The following is an 8453-nucleotide window of genomic DNA, read 5'->3' on the forward strand; positions in this document are numbered from 1 at the left end:
GATCATCTATTTCAACCCGCGAAAAAGAGTTATGGGACATTCGTCAAACTTACGCAACATTAACAATCATCGTTGTTTCACTAGACTTTGAATTGTGTTACTACTATATTTTGAAAATTGTCCAATTTCATATGTGATAACACGTATGAGCTTGAGAGAGGGTATTGGGAGATCTAGAAGATCGACTTAATCCAACAGTGAATATTAGGATGTACATCAATATATTGGAATAGAAAATTTATCAATATCTATTATATAATATTCTATACTAGTTTAGAAAATTATGTTGATTTATTCTCTATATAAACTATGCATCATGTAACATTATTTTCATAAGGGTCTAATATAATTCTTTCGTACACTTTTGTATTCTTTACTCTTATCAATTTGTCACAATCACTTACAATCTATTAATAAAACGTCTAGGTTACAGGCTCTTCTACTTCCATACATGGGATGCGCTGATGGAATGGCTTGACACCAGAGAGAGTACCTGCCCCATCACTCTTCGGCGAATTGCGGTCCAAGCGACTATTTACCGTCTTTGGTATGAGCAAAAATTCGAGGCTCCATAATGCTGTTGCATCTTCTCCTCCAATCATCTTCAAAACCATAGACAAACTGATCCGGAATATTCTCGTTGCAAGAAAGAACTTTAAGTCATTCAAAAACTTGCTCTTAAGTTTTTAGTTAAAAATTAAAAAACAGTTTCTTATATTCTGCTAAGAACCTAACCCTAAGAATTCTGCTCTTATGTAAGTGTGGCTAAAGCACTCATAGTTAATATTTTTTAATATATAGGCATTTAGTGGTTGTTTGCTCTGTTTAGCATTCAAGTATCTAGTCTCTTTCGTTGTTTTTTAATATTTTTTTGGCAACGTAGGACTGATCCGCTTTCCTTTTTGTACATATTCACATACTTATCAAAAAAAGAAAATCACTTACAATCTGGTTAAGTTGTCCAAAATATTTACATAGATGGAGATTTTTACGGCAGTTTGATGCTATCCATTTCATGCAGTGCTTTTAGGAATAGCCTTTGAAGCCTTCTACATCATCCCAATTTTTTTTTTTTTTTGAGGAAATAGAGATATGAAAAAATATTAACCATGTCGCAGCATTCTCAAACGTTGAGTGGCTTGTCACGTCTTAGACAAGTAAAGAACCTACACCACCTTTGTAGTAAGCACTTGTGATTGCAGTAACAACATCCAGTGCAGTCCCAATATATTTTGTGGCCTGAGGCATAATTATAAACTAGATTTTGACCCGCGCAGGCGCGCGGGTGTATATTTTGAAAAATATATTGATATTTGTTTTTCATGTAATTATTAGGATTTGGAAAAATGAATCCGAGGAACATAACCGATACCGATCCAAAGATATAGTACCAAACCCAAACATAAATTGATTAAATATTCTAATTATTCAAAATTTTGTTATTTAGAGAACCGAATCTGATCCGAACCGAAGTATTTGGGTATCCGAATTTATCTAAAAATAGATTTATATACTTATATATATTAATTATTTTTAGATTTAACGTATATAAAACATCAAAAATAATACTTTTAAATTGGTTTAAATACTTGAAAATATATATAGATAGTCAAAAGTAAATATCTGAAATAGTTAAAGTATACTCAAATCACCAAAAATACTTAAAATAATTATTGATTTCGTATCCAAAATTTTAAATCAAGCCAATTGATATGTTAAGCTTAAGTATTATGACATATGTTATTCAAATTTATACGTAATATATTATTTTATTTATACATTTTGAGAAATTTAAAATATATAATGATTTAAGACTTTAAAAATAATTTAAATTAGTTATCCAAACTCAAACCAAACCCGCAAAGATCCAAATCGAACTCAAACCAAAATTTAGAAACATTCTAATAAGGCTGAAATTTTTGACCCCGAAAACTCAAAATACAAACCGATCAGAACTAAACCCGTATGGGTATCCAAAAGCCCATCCCTAGTCATTATTATATATTGTATTTTATCATCATATAATTAATCGTATTTTATATGTACCATCATATAAGTAATCATATAATTAATAGTATTTTATACATACCATCATATAAATAATTACATATATTATATTTTTAAAACTTAATATGAAATATGAAAACCATAATTTGAGTTGGTATTTCAAATTGGGCTTTGTATTATATTTTTCTTATATATATTGACAATATTTTTTTATAATGGTTATTGAAAAATAGTTTAGTAAAAATCAATTTTTGAATATATGTATATTTTTGAATCAATTTTTGATATAAATCAAATTTGAATTATTATTTTGATTTGAAATATGTATATAAAGTTTAAATTTTGTTTTATGGTTAGTTTAGAAAAAAAAATTTTAGGGAATTAGATTGACCTATTTTGGTATATTTTAAAAGTGGCCTAGATAACTTTCAATTTTTTAAAAAAACATAAGCCCATTACTTTTTTTTCTTAATACTACTATCCTTGTTTTCAAACAAAAATATTTTTTTTTAAAAGACTGCAATCCATGTTTCCAAACACTCCAAATTTTTAAAAGTCCTATTCAAGTCTCCAAACAATCCAATTTTGTACTTGAGTTTTAATAAGATAGATAGTGGCCTATGCTATTTAATAATATTTTTATCAACATACTATATATTATATACAATATTTTATTTTTAAGAGAAACATATTTTTGTTTAGTCCTGCATAAAAAATTTAGATGAATAGTAGACTATTAAGTAATATCTATATATATATAAAATTGTTGGTGTCCCTCCTGTGATGCCACATCAGCGCCAGGTCAGAAAGTCGTTTCTCCAGGAGTTGACACGTGTCAATTATTCTAAACACACCGTATCACTAACACGATTGTATCATGGGCTTCGTCTGCTGTTGTGCGATTGGGTTTTGTAATGGGAAATAGATCTGGCCCGTATAGATTGATGTCACCTCTAACCCTAGAACGTCTGAGGCAAAGAAACCAGGACCGTCGCTCCCCTCCGTGCGGTGGCGAGGCACTGACGTTTAAGCTTCTTTCCACGACCTGAAACGCTCTGATTTATGTCTTCGTCTTTATTCTAATTGATTCGTTCTCCACGATCTGAGAGGCGGTGTAGTTCAGTATAAATATATGTTAGATTCCTCTCCTTGAACACATCTTATGCCCGTGACGGGTGAGATTATAATTTCTTTCGTCAGATCAGCTGCGGTCGTAATCTCTCTCTCTCTCTCTCTTTTTGGTTGTAGTTATGATGTGGTTAGTCTAATGACGTTTCAGGGCTGCTACACGAGATGCTTGGATCTACCAAAACAAGAGATTCAAAAGCTTGGAAGGTGTTTTTGCATTAGTTCACTTTTTCCTTGACTTTCTCCATGTGGGAGTGGAAAACAGAAGGTCGTTTCATCAGATTTGTTCATTGCCAACAAAAAAAAAAAAAGTTGTGTACGTAACACCTTTTGGAAAATGTCTTCTGCAGCGATTCTTCATGTTTTAGCGGATTTCCTGTTCCTAAACATATCCAGGTTCGATCATTCTTCATGTTTCTTTCAAGCTCGATTCTGAGACAGATTTGACATCGTATGCTTCTAATAGATTTCATCCTCCATCCATCAAATTAATCTTGCTTGCAGTCCTTTTTTTGTTGACTATAGGAGGCCAACAATATCTACAGAAAAGGAAAAATTTTAGTTCTCAAATGAAAGCACTTGCAAACCATTCCCATTTCCTAGAGTTTACTCATACAACATCACCGGAGAAGAGATAGGTACTTCTTTTTCTTTGGTTATTCGCTTTTGTATTTTTATTTTAATTGACACCACAATCTCCTCATGTTCAAATAAGTTTTATAAGAGAGTGATGCCAGGTTCAAAAAAGAAAAGAAACTAATCAAGTAATGATGTTCACAAGTTTTGATGATCAATCTGTGTTTCAGTCCATAGATAAATATTGTGGGTAGCAAATGCAAAGCTAAATCGACCATCATTGAATAGCTATATTCATTGCTCACATAAGATGCAAAATTGTTTAAACTAAATAGATTTTGATTTAACATGTGATTATTATTGTAATAGGAGGGAGATGAGGGTTAAGAATGGATACATCGATGGTAATGGCAAGAAGTTCTCATGTGGTGATTGGTGCCAAGAGTATGTGTTCCCAGCGACTATAACCATTATTATCTCACACATTGCATATATTATAACCACTTCATTTTGTTTTTCAGTTAATCGGATACAAGAGCTGACGGACAATATATTGCACGCCAACTTCAGGTCACCTTTACACTGACAAACACGTAAATCTAAATGTAAGTGAATCTATTAGATATTATAGAGATCACATATTTGTATTAAAAAAAACTTAAAATCTTTTGGTGACATTATGTTGTCTGTTACGAAGAGGGAGTACACATGTCTCATCCTCACCAATCTCTTCCATCGCACTGCTCTATTAGCGAGTTAAGTTTCTTTCTCTCTGTTGTTTATTCAGATTATTTATTTATTATTTTCACTATTATTTACTTAAGCCACCATGTTCTCTTAGGAATGGTATAAGAGGCTGATCATGAGTTTTATTCTTCGTCAGCCCCAAAAGGTTGCTTGACTCAGTTTTTGGGATCTTGACAAAATCTGTCTAAGCAACCTAAAAGAAAGCACGCAAGTGGAGGTTTCATTATTTTGCAATTTATGATGACTTAGATTCTGGTGATTGTGTTAACTTTTAGCTTCTTACTGATTTGAGTTCGTATATGGTCATTTTTCAGTTTTTACTGTTAGTCTGTATATTTATTAGTCTATCACCTCTTATGTGATTTGAGACTTGGTCGTCCGAGAACAGAAAGTCTTCTTCCAATTCTTCTAATATTTTTACACCATTGTGCATTTGTATTTATTTCCAAAGTGATGATGTGTAGATTCAATCGATTGTCTTCTTTACTTGAATTTCTAGGGAATGTGGAAGAGCTGGAGTTAGAGGGTAAATATGAATGTCTCAATGCCAGGGTTGTATTTCATGTATTTTATGTTTTTGGAATATGTGTATTTTTCTAAAATCTGATAGAAGTTGAACTCATATGTCAAATCTGATAGCTCATGTCCCTCATGTTAAATTGTATAGAGTGCAGAGTATAAGACCATATAAATGGATCGCATGGAAGCAAAAGTTACGTGACGTGATCCTCAATGACTAAGATAACTATGTCGTCCATCATCATCACTGTTGGATAACAAGTTGTCCGTCCTGATGATGTAAAATGAATCATACAGATTCTCTAATAACCAGATAATGAAAAACCTATGATCAAAAGGAAAAGAGAATATAATTTAGAAAACAAATTTTAAGTTATAATTATTTCAAATCCTGCAATATAGAATTTATTTTTTGTAATATAATTACATTATAAAATGCACAGCGTAGGGGCAGACATAATGTAAAAGATGTATCACCAAAACATGTGATTGAGTTGCAGAGACAGAAAGAACAAAATACAACTCAAACTGTGAAAATCTTAAATTAAAATCAAGCAATCAAAATCCATGATCCTAGACTTTTTTTTTCCATGATCCAAGACTTGATTGGTTTGCTTTTTTCTTTTTCCGTTACAATAATTCTACTACTTATTACAAAACTTTGCCACTACATTATAAAGGTTTGGGTAAACAACATACAAAAAATTAAAGAAAAAGAGCTGCTTAAAGCTTAATTATTATTATTTCTTTGTTAAAAAGCCTAATTTTTGCACCTATGTTCAACTATTATGAAGGCTGTTTGGGAGACTGATCTACACGTGTTCACAATACAGATTTTACCATATCAAATTTTAATTATTTATTTATTTTATTATTTTTTAAGAAACTTGGAGAAGTTCTCCCGAAAATGATGTCCTCTCACAGGATTATGATTCATTCTCAAAAAGTTCACCTACAAGGTTATTTTTGAAAGTTCACAAACTTTTCAAGTATGATCCCTCTCCACTATTTTCCTTAGTATGCACATACTAATTTGATCAACATTCTAATATATTTATATATATAAACTACATAATCTTTTACATGTTCAAGATGTAATGATGACAATGCAATTGGGGTAGTTGGGTTACTTAGGTAATGTATTCTCGCAGTAATTGCAGATATTGTTTTCTCATCCAATTTGTATTGTCACCTAAGCTTCACTAACATATTTTAACCATGTCATTGTAAAGGATCATATACAGTATTGTCACTGACTCTGTATAAATTCTTTACTCTGAAAAATAGAGAGTACTGAAGATTAGTGTCACTTTAATTTAAACAAAAAATGATTATTACAAATAACAATACGATCTCATAATTCTATTCATTATTTATTTGTTTATAATATTATTTTTAATCTACAATGTTTTTAAAATGTTTCATAAATTTAATGTAAATTCGTATATAGTTTTTTATAACTTCTATAAAGGACGGAGATTCTCTTTAACATACGATTAAGTATTAAACCAGTGTGTTTTTCTTTGCTTTTTATTATAATTGTAACATCGAGAATTTAAAATCTCCCAAAACCGTTCAGTTCAGATGAATGACTATAAAAGTCAGTGTATGAGATTAAGTAAGAAAATATTTACTTAATTTATACAAGAATTAATATTATAGGAAAAAAAACAAACAATTTTAACACTGAATCAAAACCGCAACAAGGCTTAAACATTTTTGTACATTGGCAAACAAAAACTGTGATAAAGGTAACTATCTCTATGCCATAATTTTGCTAAGCACATGAGAACATGAAGAATGCATGAAATTTGTGGATCACCATGAACAGCTAACCCACATATATGGAGCTGACAAATGCTGAGATAGATCAAACCTTCCTTATGCGACATCTCTATATTGAAAAAGAAGTGTTATGGAACTAATGTGATCTTTACAATGCCACCAAGAAAGTGGCATCTCAATAATCTAGAAAATCGATACAGTGATTCTTATTACTATTAGCAAATGGAAAAAAAATTGAGTTGGTTTTACGGTGCTACACGCATCGACCACTACTCAGTTTTCACATTTTCAGTTTCAATGTTTTTTACTTTAATCAGCTTTGCATTACTACCTTCTTTTCATTTAATATGACATTTTACTTTTAGTAAGAAATGCAACTTCAAATAATCATCACTTCCACTCCAATATCATGTCAAAAGACTATGATTTCAGCATAAAAAGTAAATACTTTTATAAAATACATAAAAAACTACTGGAACCCAATCCTTCGAACCCAAATTTTACGAGCCACAAATAACGTATCAAATATGGGATCAAATTTTTGTAAAAAGAAACAATACGAAGACCATTTGAAGTCCTCACATCATATCAACGACACAACTTTTTAATATAAAAACAACTATTATAAACAAACAAAATATATCTTATCACATATAATCTCTCTTTACCTATAACTTTTGAAAATGCAGACCTAAAACACAAACTACAAAATCATACAAAAAAATAATAACCTAGATCACAAATAAAATATATCCCGCCCGTAGGGCGGGCCGACCCTAGTTGTACCTATAATGTTTAGTGTTTTTAACAAATAATAAACACATTTTAGTAGTTTCTTGAACCATTTTTTTGTTAAAAGGTTTTTGAGAAAAATATTTTTGAACCATTATATTCTAACATTAGTTTCTTTCTCACATACACATTCAATCACATTACATTCTTCTTTACTTTCTATAATTTCATATGCAATGATGGAGATTAGAAAACACCCAATAATAACAAATGGTTATAAATAGCAAAGATAATAGAAACAAAAGAAATAACAAATCAGGTGTCCAAAACAAAAGATAAATACAATGTGAACATAATATAAAAACAGAGACTTTAATAGTTTAAGAAAAATCACAATACAGAAAAAAGAATACTTAAACTAAGAAGTCAAAAACAATATTTTTAACCACTCAGCTATATTAATATTTTGAAAATGTGGCCTCAAAAGTTATACTTTTTTTGTGGCCTGAAACTCTTGCTTCATCAGCCTTATGGAAGGCACGGGCCTGACAACATCTATAGACTATTTTTAGTAACCATACTACTCATAGCAATTATCTTTAGCAGCAATTCAACGTATCAACCAAAAAAGTTAAATTTTAAAAAGTAACCATCGTAGAGTTAGGGCCTGACTGGTTCAAACGCAGCGGTTGCGGGAGTTTATGGATGCAGACGGTTGCGGTTTCTAGCGATCTTAAGAGATTTGTACGATTGGTATTGCGGTTAAAAATTGGTGCATTTGGGGGTGACTTATGACTGGTTAACTACCAAATGCGGTAACAGTCAAATAATAAATTAACAATATTTACATTTAAAATAATTATAAATATATCAAAAATTATAAAACTATAATAAATATAAAATTTATATTTAGAAAGTTATAATTTTAATTTTTGAAAATTTATTGAAAATTTTTTTAT

At 30.5% G+C, this 8453-nt stretch overlaps 1 long non-coding RNA gene across 8 annotated transcripts; it reads left to right on the top strand.

The window, feature by feature from the left end:
- The first annotated feature begins 2781 nt into the window (after window positions 1–2781).
- LOC103844043 lies at window positions 2782–4930 on the top strand. Of its 8 annotated transcripts, none has more exons than XR_004452730.1 (7): window positions 2782–3141; window positions 3256–3531; window positions 3661–3773; window positions 4081–4155; window positions 4233–4316; window positions 4409–4466; window positions 4553–4930. It is a non-coding gene; the product is annotated as an uncharacterized LOC103844043 (long non-coding RNA). The 8 variants fall into 8 exon arrangements; XR_004452731.1 differs by having other exon boundaries at window positions 2783–3182; window positions 3287–3531; XR_004452732.1 differs by having other exon boundaries at window positions 2783–3141; window positions 3287–3531.
- The last annotated feature ends 3523 nt before the right edge of the window (window positions 4931–8453 follow it).

Source organism: Brassica rapa, chromosome A10, assembly GCF_000309985.2.
Source record: "Brassica rapa cultivar Chiifu-401-42 chromosome A10, CAAS_Brap_v3.01, whole genome shotgun sequence".
NCBI lineage: Eukaryota > Viridiplantae > Streptophyta > Magnoliopsida > Brassicales > Brassicaceae > Brassica > Brassica rapa.